Source organism: Canis lupus, chromosome 9 (assembly GCF_048164855.1).
Source record: "Canis lupus baileyi chromosome 9, mCanLup2.hap1, whole genome shotgun sequence".
Classification (NCBI taxonomy): domain Eukaryota; kingdom Metazoa; phylum Chordata; class Mammalia; order Carnivora; family Canidae; genus Canis; species Canis lupus.
In genome coordinates this window covers 26,945,355-26,961,758 of record NC_132846.1, presented here as the reverse complement: position 1 = coordinate 26,961,758, position 16,404 = coordinate 26,945,355, and the positions used below count along the sequence as shown (strand labels likewise).

Below are 16,404 nucleotides of genomic sequence, written 5' to 3'. Positions count from 1 at the left end.
ATCCTTAAAGCAGCGAGAGACAAGAGATCCCTAACATATATGGGGAGAAGTATTAGATTAACAGCAGACCTCTCCACAGAGACCTGGCAGGCCAGAAAGGGCTGGCAGGATATATTCAGGGTCCTAAATGAAAAGAACATGCAGCCAAGAATATTATATCCAGCAAGACTCTCATTCAGAATAGAAGGAGAGATAAAGAACTTCCAGGATAGGCAGAAACTGAAAGAATACATGACCACCAAACAAGTTCTGCAAGAAATATTAAAAGGGACTCTGTAAAAGAAAGAAGAAGCCCAAAGAAATAATCCACAAAAACAAGGACTAAATAAGTATTATAATGACACTAAATTCATTCAGTTACTATTTTTCAATAGTAACTCTGAATGTGGATGGGCTAAATGATCCCATCAAAATATGCAGGGTACCGGAATGGATAAAAAAGCAAGACCCATCTATTTGCTGTCTACAAGAGACTCATTTTAGACCTCATGATATCTCCAGCCTGAAAATGAAAGGTTGAAGAACCATTTACCATTAAAATGGTCCTCAAAAGAAAGCTGGGGTAGCAATCCTCATATCACTTAAATTATAGTTTATCCCAAAGACTGTAGTAAGAGATCAAGAGGGACACTATACCATACTTAAAGAATCTATCCAACAAGAGGACCTAACAATCATGAATATTTATGCCGCTAATGTGGGAGCTGCCAAGTGTATCAATCAATTAATAACCAAAGTAAAGACATACTTAGATAATAATACACTAATGCTGAGAGACTTCAACACGGCACTTTCTGCAAATGACAGATCTTCTAAGCACAACATCTCCAAAGAAACAAGAGCTTTAAATGATATACTGGACCAGATGGATTTCACAGATGTATAAACAACTTGCATCCAAACACAACTGAATACACATTCTTCTCAAGTTCACATGGAACTTTCTCCAGAATAGACTACATACTGGGTCACAAATCAGGTCTCAACCAATACCAAAAGACTGGGATTGTACCATGCATATTTTCAGACCACAATGCTTTGAAACTTGAACTCAATCACAAGAAGAAATTTGGAAGAAACTCAAACACATGGATGTTAAAGAGCATCCTGCTAAAAGATGAATGGGTCAACCAGGAAATTAGAGAAGGATTAAAAAGATTCATGGAAACTAATGAAAATGAAGATACAACCATTCAAAATCTTTGGGACAGCAAAAGCAGTCCTGAGAGGGAAATACATCGCAATACAAGCATCCCTCAAAAAACTAGAAAAAACTCAAATACACAAGCTAACCTCACACCTAAAGTAACTGGAGAAAGAACAGCAAATAAAACCTACACCAAACAGAAGAAGAGAGTTAATAAAGATTCGAGCAGAACTCAATGAAATAGAGACCAGAAGAACTGTACAAAACCAAGAGTGGTTCTTTAAAGACTTAATAAGATAGACAAGCCATTAGCCAGCCTTATTAAAAAACAAAAAAGACTCAATAAAATCACGAATGAAAAAGGAGATATCACAACCAATACCAAGAAATACAAACGATTTTTAAAACATATTATGAGCAGTATATGCCAATAAATTAGGCAATCTAGAAGAAATGGATGCATTTCTGGAAAACCACCAACTACCAAAACTGGATCAGGAAGAAATAAAAAACCTGAACAGGCCAATAACCAGGGAGGAATTGAAGCGGTCATCAAAAACCTCCCAAGACACAAAAGTCCAGGACCAGATGGCTTCCCTGGGGAATTCTATTAAGTGTTTAAAGAAGAAACAATAACTGTTCTACTAAAGCTGTAGAAATAATAAAAAAAGGAACAGAATACTTCCAAACTCATTTTATGAGGCCAACATCACCTTAATTCCAAAGCCTGACAAAGACCCCACCAAAAAAGGAGAATTATGGACCAAAATCCCTGATGAACACAATGCAAAAGTTCTCAACAAGATACTAGCCAATAGGATACAACAGTACATTAAGATTATTCACTATGACCAAGTGGGATTTATCCCCGGGATGCAAGGCTGGTTCAACACTCATAAAGCAATCAACGTGATAGATCATATCAACAAGAGAAAAAAACAAGAACCATATGATCCTCACAATAGATGCAGAGAAAGCATTTGACAAAATACAGCATCCATTTCTGATAAAAAATCTTCAGAATGTAGGGATAGAGGGAACATTCCTCAGTCCCTTAAAAGCAATATACAAAAAGCTCACAGCAAATATCATTCTCAATGGGGAGACACTGGGAGCCATTCCCCTAATATCAGGAACATGACAGAGATGTCTACTATCACCACTGCTCTTCAACATAGTACTAGAAATCCTAGCACAGCAATCAGGCAATAAAAAGAAATAAAAGGCATTCAAATTGGCAAAGATGTCAAACTCTCCCTCTTCGCAGATGACATGATACTGTAAATAGAAAACCCAAGTGACTTCACCCCAAGATTGCTAGAATTCATACAGCAATTTGACAGTCTGGCAGGATACAAAATCAATGCCCAGAAATAACTAGCATTTCTAAACACTGAGAGTGAAGAAAGAGAAATTAAGGAGTCAATCCCATTTACAAGTGCACCCAAAAGCAAAAGATACCTAAGAATAAACCTAACCAAAGAGGTAAAGTATCTGTACCCTAAGAACTATAGAACATTTATGAAAGCAATTGAGGAAGACTCAAAGAGATGGAAAAATATTCCATGCTCATGGATTGGAAGAATTAATATAGTGAAAATGTTTATGCTACCCAGGGAAATTTACACATTGAATGCAATCCCTATCAAAATACCATGGACTTTCTTCAGAGAGTTGGAACAAATAATCTTAAGATTTATGTGGAATCAGAAAAGACCCCAAATAGCTAGGGGAATACTAAAAAAGAAAACCAGAGTGGGGGGCATCACAATGCCAGATATCAAGTTGTACTACAAAGCTGTGATCATCAAGACAGTGTGGTACTGGCACAAAAACAGACACATAGATCAATGGAACAGAATAGAGAATGCAGAAATAAGCCCTCAGCTCTATGGTCAATTAATATTTGACAAAGCAGGAAAGACTATCCACTGGAAAAAAGACAGTCTCTTCAATAAATGGTGCTGGGAAAATTGGACAGCCATGTGCAGAAGAATGAAACTAGACCATCCTCTTATACCATACACAAAGATAAACTCAAAATGGATGAAAGATCTAAATGTGAGACAAGAATCCATCAAAATCCTAGAGGAGAACACAAGCAACACTCATTTTGAACTTGGCCACAGCAATTTCTTGCAAGATACATCTATGAAGGCAAGGGAAGCAAAAGCAAAAATGAACTATTGGGACTTCATCAAGATAAAAAGCTTCTGCACAGCAAAAGAAACAGTCTACAAAACTAAAAGACAACCTACAGAATGGGAGAAGGTATTTGCAAATGACCTATCAGCTAAAGGGCTAGTATCCAAGGTCTATAAAGAAGTTATTAAACTCAACAGCAAAAAACCAAACAATCCAATCATGAAATGGGCAAAAGACATGAACAGAAATGTCACCAAAGAAGACATACACATGGCCAACAAGCACATGAGAAAATGCTCCACATCACTTACCATCAGGGAAATACAAATCAAAGCTACCATGAGAAGCCACCTCACACCAGTGAGAAAGGTGAAAATTAACAAGACAGGGCACAACAAATGTTGGAGAGGATTTGAAGAAAGAGTAACCCTCCTGCACTGTTGGTGGGAATGTGAACTGGTGCAGCCACTCTGGAAAACTGTGTGGAGGTTCCTCAAAGAGTTAAAAATAGAGCTACCCTACAACCCAACAATTGCACTGCTGGAGATTTACCCCCAAAATACAGATGCAGTGAAATGGCAGTATAGCAGCAATGTCCACAATAGCCAAACTGTGGAAGGAGCCTCAGTGTCCATCGAAAGATAAATGGATAAAGATGTGGTCTATGTATACAATGGAATATTACTCAGCCATTAGAAACAACAAATACCCACCATTTGCTTCGACGTGGATGGAACTGGAGGGTATTATGCTGAGTGAAGTCAATCGGAGAAAGACAAACATTATATGGTCTCATTCATTCAGGGAATATAAAAAATAGTGAATGAGATTATAGGGGAAAGGAGAGAAAAATCATTGTGGATGACAGAACATGACAGTCTCCTAACTCTGGGAAATGAACGAGGGGTAGTGGAAGGGGAGATGGGCGGGGGGATGGGGTGACTGGGTGACAGACACTGAGGGAGCACTTGACAGAATGATCACTGGGTGTTATGCTATATGTTGGCATATTAAACTCCAATAAAAAATATATACAAAAAAAACATATTGCAAAACTGCTGCACTCGTAATTTTAAAAGTACCTTCAATTTACCCTTCCTCATCTGCTTCTGCTTTATCTCTGATAATCTAGATGCTTAAAGTCTCTTATTGTAAAACCCTCAAATGCTTGAATGTTAATATCTAATATTAGCCCAATTGCCAGCAATCATAATCTAAATAACATTAACAGTCATTAGCTTTGGCACAAGAAAGGGGATAATCTATATTCAGTAAAGGAACAAACTACTTTCTCCACACCTAAGAGATAGTGGGACTATTAGAGTTTGGAAGCCAAATTTGCATATAAATCATATTCATCAATTTATTATTTCCTTTCTTAACTAGTGCTTTGGTATACCAATTTGTTTTTTTTAACTTATTCAACTCTTCTTTATTATTTGCATACTTAGTTCAGAAAATTTTCCACTGTCCTGGTCTCCCACTCTCACTCTATTTAGCAGACAAAGATCTTTAAGAAAAAAAAAATCAACATTTCTCTTCCCATTCTCTTTCATGGCAATCCTTCAAGTGTGGGCAGAAGACAATTGGGATTACTGAGGCACTTTCAAGGGTCTGCAAGATCAAATTATTTTAATAGTAATATTAAGACAATATTTGCCTTTTTACTGTGATGATATTTGCAGTGATGATGAAAAAGTAATGGGTGAAACTGATGGTACATTAGTACAAATCGAGAGTGACATCAAACTTACTGTACTCTTCACCATCCTGTACTTGTAACAAACAAAATTCCAATTTGTCCTTCATAAAGCAGTAAAAAATTAATCATAGTAAATTTTAATATTTGATTATATATATTTAAACTATCCTAAGTGATAATGACAAATATACATAGAATACTTCTGCACACAAAGTACTCTTTGGGGAAAGAACATGTGTGAGTGCTTAGATTGTGAGTTAGACTAGCCACTTTTTTAAGTGAAACACCATTTTTACTTAAAAGACTAACTGATAATGTGAGATTATTCAGACTTGGGTGTTTGACAGAGATTTTCACAAAAATAAAGTGGGTCTTATACTTCAGGGAAACAACTGACATTTGTTGCCAATGAAAAAAATGTGAGGTTTCAAGTGAAAAGAGGAGTTTAGACAGCTTGTATCCTCTACTAATGGAATTGACAGCTTCCCAGTATTTAAATATTTTCTGAAAAAAAATAAATATCTTCTGATAAGTCAGTAAGAATAGTAATGAACATATATTGTACAACAAACAAATATTTCTCAAATGATCAAAACATAATGTTAAAAGAAATCACACAGGTGAAACAATCCACTTAAAGTACAAATAGAAAGAATGGATTTAAAATATTCCATTCCATTATTAAAATAATAAAATTTACTGATATAGTTTCAGATTCTACACTGCACCTAATCTTTAGAAAACTACCACTCGATGAGTTTTGATATAATATTAAAGAAGGCAACTCACAAGTATCTCAAAAGACTATTAAAATACTCTTTCGTCTGTGGGAGATATGCTCTCCTCATACACTTCAACTACAACATTATATTTACATCAGGGAGACTACCACATGGACCATAACACTGAGCCAGACTGATAAGATACTTAGTCCATACAATTGTTCCATGTTGTATCTTTGGAGCCTGGGACAAACAAGTATCCAATGATTGCTGACATAATTTTATAAATAATTCTGTTCTCTGACCTGACATCCTCAGCTAATCTTGCTGATTTCTCTTTCATTGTTTTCTGCCCTCCCCTTTCAAAGTAGGTATTTTTAGGGTACTGTTTTTTCCCTCCTTACTTTGAATATTCAACTTAAATGTACTTACCTGTCACCAAGTCCTCTTGACTTTTTAATAAATATTGGGCACTAACTTGAATTTCTAATGATCTACTTCACTCCTTTGCATGGAAATATCAATAACCATTCAAATTGAACATATCTCAAAAACAGTTCAGTTCACTATCTCCACTTCTGTAGGACAAAGCCTTCTCTTCCACTAAAAGGACCATTTGTTCAATTAGCCAATTATATCACATCAGTATAACATGACCATATATTTCTTTTCACATTAAAACTGAGTAAGAGTGGGTAACTAAGTGGCTCAGTCAGTCCAGCATCTGCCTTCAGCTCAGGTCATGCTCCCAGGGTCCTGGGATCGAGTCCTTCATGAGGCTCCCTGCTCAGTAAGGAGTCTGCTTCTCCCTCTGTCCTTCTACCTTGCTCATGATATCTTTCTTTCTCAAATAAGTAAAATATTAAAAAAAAAAACCTGAGTAACATGTCTGATGTGTATTATTTCATTACTGTCCTTTTAAGGAATATTTTATTTATTCTACTTTAATGTCTAGCATGCTTTTATTTTGAGAATATTTTTATTGAGATGAAATTCATTTATGCTGAATAAAACAAAAATAAGCTATTTTGATGTAAACAATTCAGTAGCATTTACTACATTAACAATGTTGTACAACTACAACCTCTGCATAACATAGTTTCAAAATATTTCTCACCTCCCCCTGCCCCTGACAACCATTAACCACTAATCTTTCAACTGGTATAGGTTTACCTATTCTGGATATTTTATGTAAATATGAAGCGTATTCATTCAATTAGCATAATGTTTTGGAGGTTTATGCATGTTGTAGCACACATTCATATTCATTTTTAAAGTAACCCTTCTACTAAAAATCCAAGATACATGATAAAATTTCAGAAACTGCAGTCACTATGTAGAAATCCTTAAGCTAGCCTCAGGATTTAGAGATAAAATTATACACTTGAAATAAAAGTAGTAAAAAGTGAACACAGTTCCTTATAAAATGGATAACTTCACTATCTTCAGAAATACTTGAAAATGTCTTGGTAAGAGTGTCATTGGAGACTTGAGTGATATCATATCCAATAAAAATATATACCCAGCTTAAGGAAAAACAGAATTCATTCACTTGTGTTGTCATCTTATTCTCAGAAATAATGATGGAGTAAGCATTAGTAGATAGAATTTATAAGCACCTGGTTAACACAGTTCTAAGGCAAGAGAAAATGTATCAGGAAGACATGTGTATTTAATTCATGAGGGAAATCTATTTTGTTGAGACAGGGGTAGTTTTCAGCTTTCTCTGTAGATGGGATGAGATATCACTCTGGATAATATAATTCTCTTTGTTGTGATTCTATGCTCATCAAGACACCTTCAGGTTATTTACTTAGAAGTTGTATACTAAGTATTCCCATGGATAATGGATATGAGTATCCCTTTAGAAATAAACACACTGGCATTTTTATAGACAAGGAATCTGTTTAGCACTAATCAGTCTATAGCACCCAGCAGAGTACCTGACACAAAACATATTCAATAAATGTAATTTGAATGAACCAGTAAGGGAACTCAGCATCTATAATACTTTGTGCTTAAAATATAAGGGAAGGGGGAAGAAATGTGTGGGAAATATCAGAAAGGGAGACAGAACGTAAAGACTGCTAACTCTGGGAAACGAACTAGGGGTGTTGGAAGGGGAGGAGGGCGGGGGGTGGGAGTGAATGGGTGACGGGCACTGGGGGTTATTCTGTATGTTAGTAAATTGAACACCAATAAAAAAAAAATAAAAAATAAATAAAAAAAAATAAAAAATAAAAAAAAATAAAAAATAAAAAAAAATAAAATTGGTGTACATAGGATAAGTTGAAGAAAACATACTTTACTAGTCATTTCACCATCTTTCCCTAATGTAAAGCATTTGGAAAGTAATGTTATTGGGATATTTAATCACTACATTACTGAGGAGAAAAGAATAAGTGAATTAAAAATATGCCTAGGATAATTAAAATAAAGAGACTATTTGGGAAGCTAGAATTACTTATATAGGGACGCCTGAGTGCCTCAGTGGTTGAGGGTCTGCCTTTGGCCCTGGGCGTGATCCCGGAGTCCAGGGATCGAGTCCCCACATCAGGCTTCCTGCATGGAGACTGCTTCTGTCTCTGCCTGCGTCTCTGCCTCTCTTTTTGTGTCTCTCATGATAAAATAAATAAAACTAAAAAAAATTCTTTTTTTAAAATATTTTATTTATTTATTCATGACAGAGAGACAAAGAGAAGCAGAGACACAGGCAGAGGTAGAAGCAGGCTCCATGCAAGGAGCCTGATGTGGGACTTGATCCCAGGACTCTGGGATCATGCCCTGAGCTGAAGGCAGATACTCAACCACTGAGCCACCCAGGCGTCCCCAAAAAAGAATTATTAATATGGATTTTAATATAGTAAATCTCCAGTAGAAATCACGATTTTTTTGTCAAATGCTATTATTTAGAGATAGGAATTCAGGGATATTGTTCAAAAGACACACTAGTTTTCTAAGAATGACTCAGACTCTCAAGGTATACAAGGAGTCTCAAGATTCCACTCTGGAAAATGTATTCCACTTGGAGAAACTGCTGATATAATTAACTCTGGAAAGCATGAGATCCCTATGGACTTCCTTTTGGTAAGAAATTTCAAGGACAATTGCAAGAGCCATTTTTTAATAGGACAGAATTATATTATTATTATTATTATTATTTATTTTTTTTTTTTTAGAATTATATTATTGTTCATTAGTTTTTTGGTTTGAGTTTTTGTGGGGCAGAGAGACAGGGAGGGGAGAGGAAGAGAGAATCTTAAGCAGGCTCCAAGCCCAGGGTAGAGCTCCATTCAGGACTGGATCTCATTACCCTGAGATCATGACCTGACCTGAAATTAATAGACCCTTGACCAACCAAGCCACACAGGTGCGCCTGGATTTTGTTTACCCCAAAGTTACATTTTTGTAATTTTTTATTTGAAGACATTTCTGCTGTATTATAGCAATGTTGCAACTTGCTCAAAATTCAGCAGATTTTGTTCTCCAAGGATCCCAAGCTGTCTTAGTATATTATTCCTACTATTAAATCTTCCTATTGTGGTGAATCTATTCTAAAGGAGTATACATTTCAAGTCTTTTTTTCCTCTTTGTACTGATTTTCAAAAGAGAATACGATTATATCAAGAGTTTATGAAAATGGTTCTCTGACTGTATTGCCTGGTGAGGGTTATGACAGCTTTCAAAATCATCTTCTGTGGGTGTCTTAGTCAATCATAATGAATGCTGTTTGCAGTGAATCCAGGGAGATTAGGGGGGGAAATGGTTAAAAAGCATTTTCTAGTATGCAAAGTACATGATTGCATCCTCCAGATTCCAACAACTATTCCAAAGTGCAGCTACAAAAAGGGTGACAACTATATCTTGATTCATTCTCATGCTTCATTTTCTAACAATCATCATATATTTTTTTGGACATCCACAGCATTAAGCAGCACCTCCCTCAAAGTAGGCTACCAAAAATCTCATCATTATCTCAAAAAGAGTTAGGTTAGAGCCAGGCCAAGAACTAAGAAGTCTTTTTTTTTATTTTTTTATTTTTTTATTGGTGTTCAATTTACTAACATACAGAATAACACCCAGTGCCCGTCACCCATTCACTCCCACCCCCCGCCCCTAAGAAGTCTTTTAATTACTTTTGTTAATGTAAGAGGATTTTTTTTCACAAGTGTGAAAATTTTAGGGCCACCGTGTACTTTCTTAGAAGAAAATATTTTTTAAAGATTTATTTATTCATGACAGAGAGAGAGAGAGAGAGAGAGAGAGAGGCACAGACACAGGCAGAGGGAGAAGCAGGCTCCACGCAGGAAGCCTGATATGGGACTCGATCCCAGGTCTCCAGGATCACACCCTGCCTGGGCTGAAGGCAGAGCTGAACCACTGAGCCACCTGGGCTACCCAGAAATTTGTATTTTAGAAATTTCTCCTAAATTGTATACATAATCTCTTATTAAATTTATTGGTTGCTTCTTCCAGGTATAATTTGATGCATAATTTCTATGTTCATCTAGTGGAATTGAGTGGGAAGATTTTCCCTTGTTTCTGCTTAGGGAGGATGGCACAGATTGGTGTATTGCAGAAGGCTGCATTGGTTTCTAAAACAGAAATGTTAACACTGAAATTTGAATCATCTTGAAGTGATTGATAAATTGAGAAGCTCTTTAAGACTGGGGACTGCTGTATACCTTTAATATCTTTGAGTGTCCTATGTCTATTCATAGGACATTTTTACAAATTGGTACTTGTAATTTTATGTTAGAATACATAATTTGGTCTTATTTGTTTTTCAACCTCAACCAACTATCTCCCCTCTCCATGTTTAGATAAAATCATACATTTTTCTTTACGTTTGCATTAGAGTTACTGATATTTATATCCAAAATACGCCTGTCACAATCAAACAAAACTATTGAGTACAATTCTATTTATCTAGTCAACAAACTTTCATAGATCATTGATCATAAGTCAAATCCTGATGGACAGACACACACACACACACACACACACACACACACACACACATCCCTGCTTCTTCCTGCTCCTAATCTCACAAGGTATATACATAAGCGTTGATGTCATAGAGGGACCAAACCGGAAGCGTCTGGGAAATCCTTGGAGAGGAGGAAATGTTTGAGGAAGCACTTGAAAGAAGGTAGACACTTCCAGGGAGACCAGACAATGAGAACGTGTGTGTGTGTGTGTGTGTGTGAGAGAGAGAGAGAGAGAGAGAGAGAGAGAGAAGAGTCTACAGAAGCTTGGGGAAAAAGCACAATAAGATTAAAGACTTGAAAGCCTTTGAGAGGGTCAGTAGTGTGTAGTTCACATTTTAGGGTAAGAAAGGAGTCCAAGTAAAACAGGAACAAAGGGTATATGATAGAAAGTTTTATAGACTGTGTCAAGGACTTGGAACTTCTATCATTTAGAAGATAAGTAAGCACCACAGAGTTTTAAGTATGGAATTTCTGTTTAAGAAATGTCATTCCCTAGGCATATGAAGGATGAATTGTGTAGAAACCCAAGAAGCAGAGATTAGTTAGGAAGCTGCTGATATATCCAGGCAAAAGATGATAAATTAAGTAAAGGAGTGTACGGATGGATGAGGAAGATACAATCAGGATGATGTGTCTAGCTCAAAGCTAAGTACATAATGAATGCAAAATGCTTTTTGCCCTAAGGAGATTATGCTACTTATATATTTAATTGTTGGGAGACAAGGTTGAAAACTGATAAAAAAATAATTACAAAATTATTAAATGTTCTATAATACACAGTGTGATATATAGATTTACTAGTTTCAGAGGTATTCATATATATATGAATACCTCTGAAACTAGTAAATCTATGGTAAATGCTGAATATATGGCTGAGTGGCTACAAGGATATTTCTAGAATTCTCTAGCCTCTCGTTTGATCCGAACTTTCTCCAATCTCATTTTACTTACTACAGAAATAGAAAGTATCACCTTCTTGATAAAATAATAGCTTGGGATAATACCAAGGAGGAACTGGACATTAAAGGATGGGTATATTTTAGAGGGAAAGTAAGAGATTTTTAGTAGAGGGCCAGCATAAGCACAGAGGTGGGAAATGATATGGTATATGGAAGAGGCAGGGAGGATAAGGATTTAATTGAAGTAAAAGAAAATCACAAGACAAAATACATTTACAGTGATGTACTATTAAAAAAAATCTGTGTATAACCTGCACAGTTCAAACTCATGTTTTTGAGGACTAACTGAACATGTTTTATTCAAATCCTTTCCCATATATATGTGTTCTAAATATTTTCTATTATTCTAGGACTTGCCTATTTTTTTTCTTTTTTTTTTTTAAAATGTTTATTTATTATTTATGATAGTCACAGAGAGAGAAAGAGAGAGAGGAAGAGACACAGGCAGAGGGAGAAGCAGGCTCCATGCACCGGAAGCCCGACGTGGGATTCGATCCCGGGTCTCCAGGATCGCGCCCTGGGCCAAAGGCAGGCGCCAAACCGCTGCGCCACCCAGGGATCCCGCCTATTTTTTTTTCTTAATGAAATATGTTACTGAACAAAATTGTAAATTTTGAAGATGTCTAATTTATCATTCTTTAAAGATTTTATGGCTAATGCTGTCTATGCCTGTCTAAAAAAATCTTTTGCCTAGATCACAGGGAAACTTCAATTTTCTTCCTTACACTTTATATTTTGGGCTTTAAGTGTAGGAGTGTGATCATTTTTAAAGTTTCATTCTACTTTTCATTTTGAAGGGTTTTTTTTCTTTTGTTTTGTTTTAGGATGTAGAATTCTGCATATTTTTTTTTCTTTCAGTACTTGTTTTATTGTCTGTTATCACTGTGTTCATTTACATCATTATTTGATTCTAGTTGCTTTCTCTAGTTACGTCAGTGATTTTCTCTTCATGTTTAGTTTTCAGCAGTTTGATTATGTTTTGTTTAGCTGTTGACTTCATTCTGTTTATTTTGCATGTGGTTCATTGACATTTTTGGATCTACAAGTATACACTTAAAAAACTGGGGGAAAGTTTCCGCTAGTAGTATATTAAAATATTATTTTTCTGGCCCAATATTTCTCTTCAACTTGTAACTATAATTTCTTGTATGCTTGATTCCTTGATTCTCTCAGGTCACTGAGCTCCCTTCTTTCTATCCCGTGACTTTTCTCTCTGTTCTTCAAACTAGATAATCTCTATCCATCTCTTCAAGTTTCCTGAGCAGTCTAGCTAATGTCCAGTCCATTCAGAAAACTTTGTTCAATTTTATTTTTCCGCTTCTCATTTCAAAATTCTCATTTGATTCTTTTTCATAGTTTATGTTCTCTGAGGTTCTCAATCTCTTTCTGCATTATGTCCATATTTTCCTTAAATTATGGAATATATTTGAAATAGCTGTTTTAATAGGTTTGTCTGCTAATTCTAACATGAGTCATTTCAGGGTTGGTCTTTATGGACTGCTTTTTCTCTGGATGATGTGGAACATTGTTCCTTTTGATGTTTAAATTTTAAAAAATGCATGCTAGATATTGTAGGTGACATACTATAATAGAACTCTATAATACAATTCTGATGATGATTGGTTTTCATTCTACCAGGCAGATAACTTGGCTAGACTCAAACTAAACACTGTCTCTCACTGGACAGCAGTCAAATATATCTGCTTGGCTCTTTTGAGCTACCAGCTGCCTCCTTTCTTAGATTCTCTCCTATATATGCAGTTAAGAGGTAAATCCAAAAAAAAAAAAAAAAAAAAAAAAAGAGGTAAATCCAGGACCTGGTACACTTACACAGATAACCATGCATCTCCCTCTCTTATTCAGCTTTGGAGTTTCCTGGGCACTTTCTTCATGCTCTAGCACCTTTAACTTCTAACTCTTAATTTCTCAAGATAGCAAAGCAGGGGGTTTCTGCTTAAGTCCCAGCATTCATATCATTCATATCATCATATCAGGGCATGCTTCCAGACAAAAGGACACATAAATGTAAATATCATCAAGTACAGTTTGCCTCTGTAAAAATTGCCTCCTCTTTAATCTGTCTTTAATCTTTATACAGCACTTTTAAATGTAGTCAGTTCTGCTGTAACAAAACATGTGTTCCTAAAAAATCATTAATACAAGCAAAATACTGCAATAATAACCATAGGGTTTGTGGGGGGAGGGGTAGAGACATAATGCTAAAAAACTTCATCTGTGATATTTTAAAAAAAGGTAAAAATGGTACCCCAGTTTTACATATGTTAAATGGTGAAGAAATACATAAATACTACAATAAATGTGGCATTTTATGTTGGGAAAGTCTCAAAATTTATTGATAGAAGTGGATGTTGGAAAGATTGCTATTTGGGAGTTACTGTGAGGTGATTATTTGAAACCCAATTGAAAGTTATAACACCTGATATATTTGAGTGTCATTTATAATACACATGATGAACTAAAATAGGTAGTAAATATGAGGGGAGAATGTGTTTGGGAATATGTGTTTCTGTGCATTTGTGTGTTCTTATGTATCTATGCAGTTTCCTGCATTTAAATAATATTTCTTTTTTTTAATTTATTTTTTATTGGTGTTCAATTTACTAACATACAGAATAACCCCCAGTGCCCGTCACCCATTCACTCCCACCCCCCCGCCCTCCTCCCCTTCTACCACCCCTAGTTCGTTTCCCAGAGTTAGCAGTCTTTACGTTCTGTCTCCCTTTCTGATATTTCCCACACATTTCTTCTCCCTTCCCTTATATTCCCTTTCACTATTATTTATATTCCCCTCTAACAGATGAAATTAAACAAAAGTAAACATGAAAGTCTTTTTCAAATTATTTCCTAGTATGGCTTTGGGACAAATTTGCAGTTTCAAAATAAGCATTCTATCAGAACTATTGTTACTTTTTTAGATTTATACCAAATTTATAACTGTCATTTATAGGAGAATTAGTCTAAAGGTATTTGCCATTTCTGAAAGCCAAACCTCCTTTTTTTCCATTTTATTTTATTAAATTTTGTTGTTCTATCAAGTTTTTATTTAAATTCCAGTCAGTTAACACATAGAGTAATATTAGTTTCAGGAGTAGAATTTAGTGACTCAGTACTTACATATAACAACCAATGTTCATCACAAGTACTCTCCTTAATACACATCACCCATTTAGCCCATCCCTTCACTATCTCCCTCCAGCAACCCTCAGTTTGTTTTCTATAGTTAAGAATCTGTTTTATGGTTTGCCTCTCTTTCCCCCACTCCCCATGCATCTGTTTTGTTTTTTAAATTCCACATTTGTGTAAAATCCCATGGTATTTGTCTCTCTCTGACTGACTTGTTTCACTTAGCATAATACACTCTAGTTCCATCCACGTTATTGCATATGGCAAGATTTCATTCTTGATGCTGAGTAATATTCCATTCCATATTCCACAATTTCTTTATCCATTCATCAGTTTATAGGCATTTGGGCTCTTTCTATAATTTGGTGATTGTTGATAATGCTAATATAAAAATCAGATAAAAATCTTCTGAGCAGCGAAGGAAACAATCAACAAACGTAAAGGCAACCTACTGAATGAGAGAAGATACTTGCAAATTATATATCTGATAAAGAGTTAGTATCCAAAATCTACAAAGAATTTATCAAACTCAACACCCAAAAAACCCAAATAATCCAGTTAAGAAATGGACAGAAGACATGAATAAACATTTCTCCAAAGAAGATATCCAGATGACCCACAGGCACATGAAAAGATGCTCAATGTCTCTCATCATTAGGGAAATACAAATCAAAACTACAATGAGATATCACCTCACACTTATTGTAATGGCTAAAATTAACACAGAAAACAATATATCTTGAGGAGGATGTGAAGAAAGGGGAATGCTCTTACACTGTCAGTGGGAATGCAAACAGGTGCAGCCACTCTGGGAAACAGTATGGAGGTTCCTCAAAAAGTTAAAAATAAAACTATCCAAGATCCAACAATTGCACTGCTAGGTATTTATACAAATGACAAAAATACTGTCCAAAGGGATACATGTACCCAATGCTTACAGCAGCATTATCAACAATAGCCAAAACTCTTTTATTTTTTAACCATTTTATTTACTTATTCATGAGAGGCACAGAGAGAGAGTCAGAGACATAGGCAGAGGGAAAATCAGGCTCCTTGAAGGGAGCCCAATGTGGGTCTCAATCCGGGGACTCCTGGACCATACCCTGAGCTGAAGGCCCACACTCAACCATGGAGCCACCCAGGCATCCCATAGCCAAAACTCTTTGAGTCTGTCTCCCAAATGTCCATCAACTGATGAATAGATAAAGGGGTCGCATATGTATACAATGGAATATTATTCAGCCATCAAAAAGAGTGAATGACATGGAAGGAGCTAGGATGCATTCTGCTAAGTGAAATAAATAAAAGAAAGACAAAGAATATATGATTTCATGCACATGTGGAATTTAAGAAAATAAGTGAATACATGGGAAGAGAAAAGAGAGGGAAGCAAAGAATAAGAGACTCTTAACTATAGAGAACAAACTGAGGGTGATGGTATTAAGGATGGCACTTCTTGTTATGAGCACTGAGTGTTAAATATGTAAGTGATGAATCACGAAATTCTCCTGAAACCAATAATATACTACATGTTAACTAACTAGAATTTAAATAAAATTTGAAAAAAAAACATTATGTGTACTTTCACTTAGCA

General features: G+C 35.6%; 1 long non-coding RNA gene across 3 annotated transcripts in view; it reads right to left on the bottom strand.

The window, feature by feature from the left end:
* LOC140639909 (uncharacterized) overlaps window positions 1-16,404 on the bottom strand; it is a 45,403-nt gene that overhangs the window by 13,037 nt on the left and 15,962 nt on the right. The window lies entirely within an intron of this gene.